The sequence below is a fragment of the Kogia breviceps genome, chromosome 3, assembly GCF_026419965.1.
Source record: "Kogia breviceps isolate mKogBre1 chromosome 3, mKogBre1 haplotype 1, whole genome shotgun sequence".
Classification (NCBI taxonomy): Eukaryota; Metazoa; Chordata; class Mammalia; order Artiodactyla; family Physeteridae; genus Kogia; species Kogia breviceps.
The window spans coordinates 149,574,360-149,588,689 of record NC_081312.1 but is presented as its reverse complement, the minus strand read 5'-3'; the positions used below and the strand labels follow the sequence as shown (position 1 = coordinate 149,588,689).

Below are 14,330 nucleotides of genomic sequence, written 5' to 3'. Positions count from 1 at the left end.
CCTCCCTCAGATCTTTGAATTGCAGTCTGGAGATTGCTTTCTGGGAGGCTCGGTCACTTAATCTACAAACTTTATTGAAAAACCGCTCCTTGCTGGCCCGGAGCTGGAGCCCTGGTTGCTACGCAAATTAACATCCAATCCCTGCCCTGGAAGAACACCCGTCGAACGGTGGAGACGGAAATGTATAGTAAGATGAATTGAGCACCCACTGTTTGCCAGGTTTTGAAGGTAGGTGGTATTATCCCCATTTACAGATGAGTAGACAAATACCATACATGGTGGACTAAGATAACAGATGGGTGAAATTACATTTTCAAGACAGTATTTAAAACCCTAAAGAAATGAATCTCTTAGGATATATAGATCTCTCTTACAAAACCCACCAGAATGGCTACAATTAAAAAGACTGAAAGTACCAAGTATTGTCAGGGATGAGGAGCCACTGGAATTTTCAGACACCACTGGTAGGAGTGTAAGTTGGTACAAACATTTTGGAAAATGTTTGGCAGTAGTCCATTAAAGCTAAACCTACAAAAATCCCAATGATGCAACAATTCCACTCCCAACTGCACTGAGTGCTTATATCCATCAAAAGGCATGTTCAAGAACGTTTATAGATGCTTTATTCATGTGTAATAGCCCCAAACTGGAAACAACCCAAATGTCCAGCAACAAGAAAAAGGGTGAATAAATTGTGGTATAGGCACATGGTGGAATATTATGCAGCAATGAAAAAGAATGACCTAATGCTGCAGACAACAACATAGATGGGTCTCACGGATAATATTCAGTGCAAAAATTATGTACCGTTTAATCCATTTACATGAAGCTTCAGGACAGAAAAACTAATCTAAGGTGATAGAGGTCAGAATAGTGACTACCTTAAGAGGTTACTGATTTAGGGGGACACGGGGAATCTTTGTGAGAGCTGGAAATGTTCTAAATCTTGATCTGGGCAATGGTTACACCAGTGTAAACATGTGTAAAAACGAATCAAGTTCCACACTGAAGATTTGTGCACTTTACTTTTTGAAAGTTATATCCTAATTCAAACAAAGAGAAACAAAGAGCTCCTGCCTATCAATAAGGAAAAGCTAGGAAACACAAAACTTGACAGGCAAAGAATACAAATTGGTAATTCACAGAAAGAGAAGTCCTAAGAGCTAACAAGTATTTCAAAAGATGCTCAATCTCATTAGCAATAAGATGAATATGCATTGAAACATGATATCACTCGACACCCATCAGAATGGAAAAGATTAGCAAAGTGGACGGGTACTCAGTGTTGGCTGGGATGTGGGGAGGCGGGGGCCGGAGCACTGCTGGAGGGCAGGCAGGTAACTAGTTGGCTCAGGCAGTGCCGAAGCAGTGAAGCCAGCTACCGTACAACCCAGCAATCCCACTACTGGGCATATACCCTGACAAAACCATAATTCAAGAAGAATCATGTACCAAAATGTTCATTGCAGCTCTGTTTACGATAGCCAGGACATGGAAGCAACCTAAGTGTCCATCAACAGATGAATGGATAAAGAAGACGTGGCACATATATACAATGGAATATGACTCAGCCATAAAAAGAAATGAAACTGAGTTATTTGTAATGAGGTGGATAGACCTGGAGTCTGTCATACAGAGTGAAGTAAGTCAGAAGGAGAAAAACAAATACTATATGCTAACACATATATATGGACTCTAAGGAAAAAAAAATGTCATGAAGAGATTAGTGGTAGGACGGGAATAAAACACAGACCTACTAGAGCATGGACTTGAGGATATGGGGAGGGGGAAAGGTAAGCTGTGACGAAGTGAGAGAGGGGCAGGGACATATATACACTACCAAATGTAAATTAGATAGCTAGTGGGAAGCTGCCACATAGCACAGGGAGATCACCTCTGTGCTTTGTGACCACCTAGAGGTGTGGGAGAGAGGGTGACGCAAGAGGGAAGAGATATGGGAACATATGTATATGTGTGACTGATTCACTTTGTTGTAAAGGAGAAACTAACACACTGTTGTAAAACAGTTATACTCCAATAAAGATGTTAAAAAAAATCTGTAAAAAAAAAAAAAAAAAAAGAAGTAAGTGCCTACTTTGGGACCGAGATCCAACTCAGTGCTTGTGCAAATTGGCAAGGGGACTGGAAGGATGACATGTTCCCCGCGACATTATTTATGGGAGTGCTGTGTTGGGCGCAACTTTGGTGTTCATCAAAGGGAGGGATAAGTAAGGTGGTGGGGACACACTATGAATGCTGCGCAGTAGTTAGAAGCAACAAACTTCTAACTGCAGAGTAGGCATGATGGAGCTCAAAAAATAAGATCAAATGAAACACGTAAGAAGCAACTAGATTTACAGTATAGTACTATGTACATAAGTTAACTCCCCCCGACCGCACACATGACAGCTCTGAGCATTTTATGAGGATATGTTCATAGTTAAGGGATTATGTTGAATATCAGAGTGGGTGCTTAAGGGAGAGTGAGAGTAAAGATCGGGAATGAAGGAGAAAAATAAAATATGACCCCGCCATTCTACTTCGAGAGAGAAATGAAAGTATATGTCCACACAAAGTTTTCTATATACATGTTCACAGAAGCTTTATTTATAAGAGCCAAAAACTGGGAACAACTCCAATGTCCATCAACAGATAAATGGACGAACAATTTGTACTATAACCATACAGTAGAATGCTACTCAACAATTAAAGAGGAGAAACCATTGATACACACAACAATATAGATGACGTGCAAAATAATTATGCTGAATGACAAAATCCAGACAGTATGACTCCATTTATATACATTTCTAGAAAACACAAGCTAATCTATAATGACAGAAAGCAGATGAGTGGTTGCCCCCAGAGTTGGGGATAGGAGGAGGGGAGAGGTGGGAGGGAGAGATTACCAAAGGGCACAAAGAAACTTGTGGCTTGTGGGGGTAATGAATTTGTTCATTACCTGGATCACGGTGATGGTTCTTCGGGTGCATGAACATGCCAAAGCTCATCAAACTGCACACTTTAAATATTATTCTTTGTCAATTAAAGCTATAAAAAAGAAATAAAATAAAAAGGGGCTTTGCATTAACTAATGGTCATCATATACCTTGAGCTAAAGGATATAATTAACCCAACTCTCTGTGCTTGAAATTAAAAACTTAAAACAACAGCAACAAAAAATACAAATAAAGCAATAAATAGAGCTTAGATGATTGAATTATTTGCCCAGGCCTCACAGCTGGGATGCTGACTCCTAGACTATAACCATTATACTCTGTGGCTCAGGGCTTGAACTAGTATGAGGTGCTGTACAGGCACCACCGTCACCCAACCTTTAGGCGTCACCTCTGGGAAAGGAACCGGGCACTCAGAGATGGGGTGCAAGGCCCTGACCTCTAGGTCCTCCCCATCCAGTTGGTCAGATGGTCACAATGCTGGGTAAAGTCAGGGAAGGCTTCCTGTAGGAGGTGATGCTTGCGTTCCAATAAGCGCTTGGCCCAGAGTAAACACTCACTGAATGTTATCTATTTATTTTTACTATTCCCCATGATTTTAGAGAGAGGAGAGTGGAAAGGAAGATGGCATTCCAGACAGAGGGAAGTGCACCAACCAAGGCAGGTGAGCATGTTGGGGAGTCGCGGATGATTTGGTTTAGCTGTGACTGGGGAGTGGGGCAAAGTACCAGAGAAGTCTTTTCAGGGCTGGTTGACATTCCCCTGAAAGTGAGCCTCCCATAGGACATACGGGCATGGGATAGTTCAGGGCCGGGTATGATGGAGGGGTCAGAGAACACTGGGTGGCTCCCCCAACTATATAGTTTGGCCTGGAGCTTTGCATGGTTGACCAGGAATCTCAAGAATAACCTTGGTAGCTGCCCCCCTCCTCAGCCCTGTGCAATGTAACCTGCGGGCGGCTTTAATCCATCAAGAAGGGGTGTCCTCACTGAGTCTCTTGCCTGCCTGACACATAGTAGGAAATCAACAAATGTTAGGTCCCGCTCCTGCCTCCTTCCTTTCCCTGGATGCTTGCAGACTGTGCCCAATACCTACCCTTGGGGCCACTGTCCATACAAGGCCTTGATAGAAAGTGGACAGGCAGGCCTGGGCTGAGCCAGGTGGAGCCTGAGTCTAGAAAGGGTCAGGCAAAGGCTATAGGGACCAGTAGGCTGTCGGCTGGGTGGAGAGAGGGGGCTGTTCCTGATTCTCTGCCATGAAAAAGCCCCATTGTGGGGTCTTTGGGGGAGAATATATTTATTTTGTTTCCTGAGCTGTGTGAACAGTGCGCTGTGCTGCCTGGGTTGAGAGGGCTCTGTGTGGCTAGGGAGGGATTACATCCCCCTCCTGGGTGGTGTGTTATGAAAAGGCCTCATTCAGCCAGGCCTGGCTGCCCACCGGCAGCCCAGGCTCCTGCTCTGTCCCTGGGGGCAGCCTGGTGTCCCTCCCTCTCTCCTTGAGGTGCAGGCTTGGGGCTGCGTGTGGATGTGTGACAGGCAGCCAGTATAGGCCCAGTCCCTGAGGGGCTGCAGCTCACCTTCAGGTAGAGTCCGTCAACTGCACACCTCAGGGTGGAGCTGGCTGAGGGACTGGGGCTCAGACACAAGAGCCGTTTGGTCCCTGTCTCGACCTGAGATGTTACTTACCTTTGAGGGAGGTTTCACATCCAGTCACAGAGATTTGCTGAAGGAGACCTTCACCACACAACTTTAAATCCGTGTTCACTGCTGGGCCACGTTGCCAAGGGGGCCTCTGAATGTTTGTATAATTTCTATGATTATTTTGTGAATAGCACGATTATGTTGCATTATGTTTGGGTGTGTGTGTGTGTGTGTGTGTAAAGAGTGTTAATTTGTTCACAGGAAATGTTTTTAACGCAACTCAATTTTTGTAACCCTGTTTGGCATTTCTTTATTTTTCAGTACCCTGGGAGCCTCAGTCCCTGGAGGTGGATCTGGATAGTCTGGACCTCTGAGGGCCTTTGGCAAAGACAGCGTGCATCCTGAGCATGTCTGGACATGAGGGGTGAGGTGAGCAGGCAGGGTGCCTGAGTTCCCGGCAGCCACGGGAGCCGTGGGTGGAAGGGCTGCCTCTTGGCCAGCCAGCCCCATGAGTAGGCAGAGAGGGCAGGAAGGGGGTCCTTCTGTGAAATTGACTGGCTCCCCAGGTGATCAGGCCCCTGGTGGGGAACATGAAGTTCAAGTCCTTGCGGGGCCGTTCCCTGCCTCTCCCGCTGTGCTGGGCTCCCAGGCCGAGCGTGGGTCGCCCCTCACTGGACGTGCTCCCCACCCTGCTCAGACCCCCACCCCATTTCTCTACTGCCTTTCTGGGCTCACACCATCCACCTGGCTCCACTAACAGAACCCTTCTTACTCAAAGTTTAAGGGGCAGAACCCAGAACCCCCAGCTGCCATGAGGTCTTATCTCAGTGAGAGGGTAGCTCGCTGTCACTGTCCTGCCTATTGGACTGGCCCTCTGCCTTCTAGCTCCAGCTCTGTCTGCGCCTCACTGAGTGACCTTGGGAAGTCACTGAGCCTTGGTCTTCCCATCTGCACAAGGGGAAATTGCATTGGTTGGTCACTGAGGGCCCTTGAAGCTCCAATTTCCTGTGAGTCTAGAAATCTGGATGCAGGTATCTGTGGTCAGACTGAAAATATCTTTACATGGGTACCTGGGACGTCATGCCTGCCTCCTAGCCACTCTGTGTGCCCCAACACTGCCCCAAAGGGGGTTTCTCCTGGACATTTGCATCTATGCTCTTGGGGAGGTTAAAGATGTTTGACTAACGTACAGCCCCCTTCATCCCTCCCCCTCTTTGCAAACAATCCATAGAGGAGGGCTTGATACTGGCATCTGGAGCAGAAATGGGTGGTGGGGAAATGAGGCTAAGGAGGGAGAGAGTTGGGAGTGGACTGCACTAGAGGGGTCACTGCTCAACTCTGGGGAGCCCTGAGCTCCCAGCTGCCCATTCTAAAATAAGGTCTGAATTCAGGTTATGGCCCATTGTGCCACTGGAGAGGCTCCCCTCCCAGAGGAGTAAGAGGGCCATTTGCTCTCCAGCAAGACTTCCTGATGGGGAGGCATCTCTGTGCGCCAGGGTGGCCCTGCACGTGCTCTTGGCCTTGGTCTCGTACTCAAGGGTGAAAAGAAGGTGAGTGGAGCATCTGGCTGGGCATAGCTTAAACGCCTGGGGGATGCATATACCAGCAACTCTGGCTGAGATGTGACATTACCCCGAGCTTGCAGGACAGGGATCTGGCTTCCCTGAAACATGACCTAGTCATCCCAGAGTAAGCTGGGTTGTTCTCAAAGGATGAAGGATGGATTCATGGATAGATGGATGGATAAAATTAAACTGATTTGAGAGAAGAATATCTAATGACTTTCTGTAGATGACTCTCTTATTTAACAGGAGAGGAAAACTCAATTTTATCTCAATGTTTTGAGCCTGATGAACTAAGAGAATGAGTCTGGAAGAGAGGGCTGCTGGTTAGGGTGGTGGAAAGGAGACAGATGTTTGGCATGGACTATAGTTGGGATCAGGCAAGGATGGCTTGAGTTGAGACCTGTTGAGTTTGAAGCAACAGAAGGAGAGCCAAGTGGAACAAGGGATACTTGTCAAGGTGGGGATGTAGATTTGGAAGCTTCATACATAGAGATGATAGCAGAGGTTCTGTGAATGAGTCAGTCCTCAAAGGAGAGACATTACAGCAAAATATGAAGAATGAGGAACCTTAGGAAGCTTGAATTAATATTACTTGGTTTATAAATGGGCAAACTGGGCTCCAGAATTTGTCATTCGTTCACCTGACCATCCATCCATCCATCCCACTCTACAAATGTATTTATTCAGAAGCTATAATGTACAAGGTAATATTCCTGAAAATGTTCATGGGTAAGGGACTAACAATGGATAGTCAGCAAGGGGAGAGTGGAGAGAGAAGCGTCTGGGAACCAAGGGAGGAGGATGTTTCAGGAAGGCCAATAACATCCAATCTTGTGGAGCTCAAAGAGCAGGAAAGCTAAGGAAAACAATTTGGATTTGCTCTCTGGTGGATCCTGGGAGAGAATTTTGGTAAACTGTTGGCAAGGGGGAGTCATGAATGAAGGGGCTAAGGAGGGATTGTCTATGCTTCTGGAAGATGGACAGGAATACTTTTTGTCTCTAGCTTCTGCTTCATGCGTTTCAGTGGTGAAGCATTCTGTGCAACCAGCACGTTCACCAATTACAGTACAGCCATATTGCCTGAAATGTCTAAATAGGATTCCATCAGGACAGAGTCCCCTGAAATAGAGCAGATGCTCTATCACCTACCATCTAGTCATTTACTAGTGATAGCATGTGCTTTGGGAAAAAGCCCTGTGCCAGATGTCAGAAGACCTGGTTTCTATTCCTGGCTCTGAGGCCAATCAACTGGATTACCTTGGCCAGATCATTCAAGAAGAGCTCTTTATCCATACACCAGTGAGGTTACTTCCCACTCCTTACCTGGTATTGTTGTTCACTTTGGACTCCCCCCAAATATATTACCTTGCAAATTGTGGCTGCTAAATAAATACATTTGTTGTGTGGATGGATGGAAGGATAGACGGGTAGGTGGATGAGCTACAAATTTTGGAGCTCAGTTTGCACAACTATAAACCAAGGGACATCAATTCAAGCTTCCTGAGCTTCCTTCCATCTCCAATCATCTATGACTATGCTTTTTTTTTTTTTAATCACAAGCAGAATTCTTCCAAAGTTGCTTAGAGCTAGCACACCTGGTCCGATTAAGCTTTTGTAGACCATTCCATTTAATCTCCTTGAGGTTAGAGACTGGGCCATCTATTGTCACAGCTCCAAAGCCTTTCTTCTATGATCAGAGATAGGATCTTAGAAGATTGATGCTAAGCGTTCATTGGAGGAAAAATAAATCACTTCCGACTATACTCTGATTCTCTAGAGACACATTTAAAGATATGTAGCATGTGGTTCTCATGGTAGAAAACATGCCATAGTGTTTGCCAGCTACTCCAAGATTGTTCTTGATGACAAGACATGTCCCTGTAGCCAGTTTCTGGTGAGACATCTGCATGCGGCTTTGTAGTTTCAGGATGTCCCTCCATCTGTCAGCCCATCAACAGAGAATCTGGGAACATCAGCACAGAGACCCGGTCCCAGTGTAAAAGGTAAGCTGACAGCTTGGAAAGCATCCAGAGGCGAGTGGTCAGGAGGGTGAAGGGTCTGGAAATGACTGAAAATGAGGAGTGGTTAAAAGAACTAGGGGTATTATCCAGAAGAGAAGATGACATGGTAGCTGCTGCGAATGGTGTAGTCCAAGCTAACTTGGACTAAAGTTGGTACTTTCTTCTCTGCATGGGCCTCCTGAGAACAAACCTGTGACTGGTGGATGGAAGTTACGGGGAGGCTGATTTCAGCTCATTTTAAGAACTTCAGAAGATTTTTTTCAACTGAGTTATGAGAATATAGAGTTGACTGCCCTGGGAAACAGACAGTGGGTGACAATTGCCAAGGATGGAGGAATGACCAGGTGACTTCGGAGGTCTCTCTCAGTGTGGAGATTCCAGGATTCTAAAGAATTTAGAACCGGAGTAAAGAGAAAGCTCTTTACTTTGTCAATTTAGAAAACATCTGCTGCTCTTCACTGTGCTTCATCTCATTCCCAGCTGATCTCCTCTAAACACAGTTCTCTATTCAGCAGTTACGGTCTCCCATCTGAAGTGATCATAAACCTCTCTACTCTCTCTTAAAAAAAAAAAAAAAGGATCTTTTTCTTTTCCAAATAAAGAGCTTAGGAGGTCTCAGCAAGACTGTACCTACATGGAGAAATCCCATAAGAAATAACTTAGGGCTTCCCTGGTGGCGCAGTGGTTGAGAGTCCGCCTGCCGATGCAGGAGACACGGGTTCGTGCCCTGGTCCGGGAAGATCCCACATGCCGCGGAGCAACTAAGCCCGTGAGCCATGGCCGCTGAGCCTGTGCGTCCGGAGACTGTGCTCCGCAACGGGAGAGGCCACAACAGTGAGAGGCCCGCATACTGCAAAAAAAAAAAAAAAAAGAAAAAAAGAAATAACTTAAAAATTAAGTAAGCAAACAAACAGTGAACCTCCAAGCCAAAATTATATAGCAGTGAAGGCCACACCCCCCAAATTCAGGTTGTCCCGCTGTCCAGAACACAGAGCTTTTGTCTGTCTTCAGTATCTCTTCAGGGATGATGGATTTGCCTAACCCAAGATTGGACCTCTTAAATTGAGTTCTGGGCACGGGTAGGTGGGAAACTCTCTGAAGCTCACAGCCCCTGAAGGTGGATAGAGAGGGAGAAACTCTGTCTCCATGGCAACTAGGGGTCCCAAGCATAAATAATCTTTTTTTTTTCACCTGGAGCCAAGTCTTCGAAAAGTGACTCAGCCTGAGGTTTGCACACCGTGGGCCTCCTATCTGGTGGTGTTGATGTCAGTGGAGCCTCTGATGGAGAGATTTTCTTGGAATTATTCAGAGTATGGCCCACAAAATAGAAATTAATCTATCAACTGCAAGGCCTAAAATAAAAACTGATTCGCAACCACTTTATTTGTGACAACAGCACTGCCAACTAGAAGTAGCCCTTGGCTCCCCGACCCAGGGTTCAATTGGAATTTTTTTCACAGTAGCATAAACGTCCAAGCCAGAATGGCTCTTCGGGATGATTCAACCCCTTCATTTTACAGATGAGGTTTTGTTTGAAGCTTAGTTCCAAGCAGGATTGGCATCCAACAGGAAAGCATTAACATTTTCCAGAAGCAGCCCTTGCTTCCCAGCTGAGGGCTACTTTAACACAAAAGTCCAAGTCTTGTTTCAATTAGCTCGGGTGCTCTGGGCACAATTACTAGAAAATGGGTGAGTGAGGGGGAGACCCCAGGTAAAAAAGCCTGGTGACGTGTCGACGGTCACCAACTGAGCCCTCACTTGTGTGGTTGGTGATGGAGGGAGCAGCTCGTTCTAGGTGGCAGCTACCGGTCATCGGGGGCCACTATGGGAGAGGCACCTGAGGGACAGGGCGCAGGTAGAGGTGGCAGCTTCTGTCTCCACCAAGGTGGGTACCAGATGCAAGGGCGCCGCCTACTGGCCGAGGATTCCAAGGGGCTCTGCATCCACTGTGGGCAAAGAAACTGTACTGAGCTAAATGTGCTGGGCTGCTTCTCCAGGGCTCTGACCTGTTTGGAGAGGAGCCTTTTCTCCAGCTGCGTCCCCAGCACCCTCCCCCCTTCACCAACCTTGGCTCCTGCACCTGCTGCATCTGACAGGTGAACTAGGTTCCACCACAATGACCAGGTGTCACAGAGAAGGGGCTCCAATTCCCTGGGTCACGGGCTCTCTATGAACTCACTGAAGACCCTGCCTGCATGGGTTTCTCTTCTGCGTGTGTGTGTGTGTGTGTGTGTGTGTGTGTGTGTGTGTGTGTTTGGGGAAAGGGAAGGCGGAGTGAGGGAGGTTGTGCTGTGCTGACAATGCAGGTCTGTTCTGAAGCCCAGAGGAAAAAATTAGTACAAAGTAAAAGAAAGAAAATTTTGGCGTTTCCAAGAACACTTAAATAATTGCTGCTATTCCGGCCCTCAGATTGGTGGTGTGTCTGAGTAATAGTTCTGGCCTGAGTCCTTTATACCACACTGTGTCCCGCAGGGCAGGCTGGCTCTGTCCTGTCTGTAAGGATTTCCCCAGGGTGTGTGGTGCACTGGGGGACTCCACGGCGACACAAAGGAGCCAAACTCTGGACTATAAGGAGAGGTGGTGAAGATGGTGTTTCGCTGTTGAGGGACACTCTTCGGAGCTCACAATTCATAGCATTTCAGACATGTAGAGGCTTCTATGGGGCCTCCTCAGTTCCACTCCAGGCCCCTCCTCCATGGGGAAGGTTGGCTGCATGCCTGCATCCCTTCTGGGTCAGAAGACACCTACTGGGCTGCCTTGGGGCCACTCAGACCCCGGAATCCCCCCCAGTCATCCCCGCTCTGCCACCCCGGCCCCTGCCCCAGTCCCGGGTGCATCCTCAGGGCTGTCACCTCCCAGAGGGCCAGGAGGTGCCTCCTCTTTCAGCTCCTGCCCTTAAGAGGGGGCTTATAATCCGTCCATCCTCCACCCCCTCCCTGGGATACCCTGAAAGCCTCCACATCAGCATCCAGACGCAACAACCTTGTCCATTTCCACTCCCTTCTTCCTGGCTTGGACACTAATCACCAATTTCCCAGGCCAGAAAAATCCTTGCTCAGGTAGTACTACTCCTAGATCTTTCCAGACTCACACCTGCATGGAAGCTTTGGAGTTTAAGAGCCAAACATTATGTTAATTTATTCTGTGGTTCCCCCAGGATGTTTCACCTTGGATTAATGCTGGGTTGGTGTCTCCCTATCCAAGTGGGGAAGAGTCACATTTTAAGGCAAAATTGGGGGGAGAGGATTCAAAACAGTTCCTACTACACATGTCATCTTGTCCCCACTGCCTTGCTCTCACCCCATGGCTTATCCCTCTTCTGGGTGGGGCTGTGTCACCTCAGATGGCAGCTCCTTCTACTGATGGCTACAGGGAGGAAAGGCTGGGACACCTGTCTCTTTGGGTTGCTATGGAAGGAGCCCATGGCCCTGAAGGTGTGTCCTGGGTTCCCAGAACCTGAGCTTTGGTCCTGGGCTCCCACCCATGGACCCTGCTGAAATTCTGGGCTGCAGAGCAAAGGCTTCAAACCCATCCATGGCTTTGGCATTTGTATCTGGGGTTCCCACCACCTAGCCATGCCACCTTAGGGAAGGACTTAATTCCCCCAACCTTAGTTTTCTCATCTGTAAAGTGGGGTTAGCAGTACAATCCACAGTCCCTTTTCTGAAATCCTTGGGGTCAGATATGCTCCAGAATTCAGAATTTCTCATCTTCAATCATGTAACTTGGTGTATCTACTCTATAGGACATAACACCCACTGGGGTCTGAAAGCACTTTGTAATCAAACACATTAGTGTTTCTGCCACTGAACTTTTGAGCAGTCACACTACATAAAACAAAGACCATAAATTGTCTTGTGTCTGTTCAGTTCAAATTTTGTTACCAAACAATTTTTGAAAAACTTCTTGTTCAGTTTTCAGAACCTTGAAGGGTTGTGGTGGTTACAGATAAGGGTCAGGCTACCCTGTGTCTCTGTAGATAATGGCATGCAGCACAAAGAGGTAAAAAAATGTTCATGATTTGATGCCAGACCAAAAACAGCTGTGAACCTTGGGATAAGACAAGTCTCCTGAGAAGGCCAAGGGTGATGGGTGGGGAGAATCATTCTGGAGCAGCTGTACCGTTACCCAAGTGAGTGGACAATTGGTTCGAACTCCAGAGATCTTGAGCCTCAGCCATCACAGACCCCTGAGCCTTTCCAGGCATCTGATCAATCCTCATCCAGAGCTGAATCTTTCTCTGGTGGGTCCTCGGTGAAGACCACTGCCATGTTGGTGGCGGTGACCAGTAGGACCAGAACAACCACCACATAACTGTCCTCAGGCCTGGGCTCCCCAACCATTATGGGTTGCTGCCTCAGCCGGCTTTAGCTGCTCTCCTCCTGCGTGGCCGTCTCCCTGGGGGCCAGCGTGGGCACCTGGAGGGGGGCCATGGGTAACAGGTCCATGTTCATCTGGTGCTTCTGCTTCGTCGTGACCCTCATCACCCTCGTAGTCGAGGTATGTGAGCTCGAGGATCACTTCCCCTCCTCCTGGGCAACTTTCTCATCACCTGCAACTGCTCCTCTGCCCTCCTCTGCCTCTCAGCCTCCATCATCTACCCCACCACCTACATTCAGTTCTTGCCCGGCAGCCGCTACCAGGACCGCACTATCACCTCCACTGCATTCTCCTGCCTCGATTTTGTGGCTTATCCCATGGAAGTGGCCTGGACTAGGGCCCAGCCCAACATGATCACAGGCTATATGGCCACCGTGCCAGGCCTGCTCAAGGGGCTGGAGACCATCGTGGCCTGTGTCATCTTTGTCTTCATCAGCAGTCCCTACCTGTACCTGCACCAGCCGGCCCTGGTGTGGTGTGTGGCCGTGTAGCCCATCTGCTTCCTCCTGGCATCTGTGGCCCTCCTGCTGAACCTGGGCAAGTGTGACAACAGGCTGCCCGTCCCCTCCCCCATTTTCCAGGTTGTGCTGACCCTGCTCTCCGTCCTCCTCTACGCCACCACTCTGGTCCTCTGGCTGCTCTACCAGTTCAACCAGAAGTTCGGGGGCTAGCCCCAGCGGTCCAGCGATGTGAGCTGCAGCAATAGACTCACCTCCTTGGTGTGTACCTGGAGCCAATGACTGGCTGTGGCCAGTCTGACAGCCATCAACCTGCTGATTTATGTGACTGACCTGGTGTTCTCGGCCCACCTGGTTTTTGTCAGGGGCTGAGGCTCTGCACGGGGCTCCCCGATTCCCTCTTGTCAATGGAGGTTTCTACACCGAGCCCTGATGTCCTCTGATGTGCTCTTCCTGGCCCCCTCTCTCCCTGCTCACATGCTTCCCCAATCATCTCGCTCTCTTTTCTGCTTCCTTCCCTGTTTTGTGTGGTTGCCCAGATCCTTTTTTGCCTCTTTCTCTTGCTGCTCTCATCTTTTCTACGTTTTCTTCTTTGGGGCCCATTTTGGGTCATCTTTGTTTTCTCGTCTCCTGTGTCCTGACAGCCTCTTCCCCTTTTTCTTCTTCTGATCCATCGGGACCCTGAGCTTCTTCCTTCTCTGCTCACCGCCCTCCCTATCCCACCCCTCTAGGTCATCACAAAGTATCAAGCTGACCTCCCTGTGCTATGCAACAGCTTCCCACTAGACGGCCCTGTTCTTAAAGGCAGAGTTTCTTTTCTATTTTGGAGGGGAAGGTGGGTTGAATGGGTGTGGATTTCAGCTGCTGCAGTCAAAGGAATTGCAGTGCTTGAGTATGTGGTGCACACACGTGTTTCTGTATGTCAGTGGCTTTTTGTTGCTGCTTCCTGCTTCTCTGGGACTCATGCATAAAGTGACCTATATAAATGTAGAAATATATATATATATATATATATATATATATATATTTCTTTTTTCTTTTTCTTTTAATTACCTGGAGCTTCTGGTCCCCGTCAGCCCCTGCTGTCAATCAGAGAGAGAAATCTTGTCCTTTCTTTCACATCCATAATGTTCTTTTTTTAAAACCTCAATACAAAGATAAAAGAAGAAAAGAAAACAAAAATGAAACCAACAAAATCCACAGATCCTAATTGCCCCCAATTTGACTAGAAATCAGAAGCAGCCTAGCTTTTAAAGGGGCCTTGCCAGCTCCTGGATGCCTCTCTTTAAAGGTGTGTGCTTTGTGCATA

At 47.8% G+C, this 14,330-nt stretch overlaps 1 long non-coding RNA gene and 1 pseudogene across 1 annotated transcript in view; both read left to right on the top strand.

Moving 5' to 3' along the window:
• LOC136793842 (uncharacterized) overlaps positions 1-8,745 on the top strand; it is a 99,728-nt gene extending 90,983 nt beyond the window's left edge. The window contains exons 2-3 of the long non-coding RNA XR_010839817.1: positions 3,560-3,621; positions 4,919-8,745. This is a non-coding gene — a long non-coding RNA (uncharacterized lncRNA). The remainder of the gene's footprint in view (positions 1-3,559; positions 3,622-4,918) is intronic.
• A 3,347-nt stretch (positions 8,746-12,092) lies between these two features.
• LOC131752530 (myeloid-associated differentiation marker-like) lies at positions 12,093-13,993 on the top strand (annotated as a pseudogene).
• The last annotated feature ends 337 nt before the right edge of the window (positions 13,994-14,330 follow it).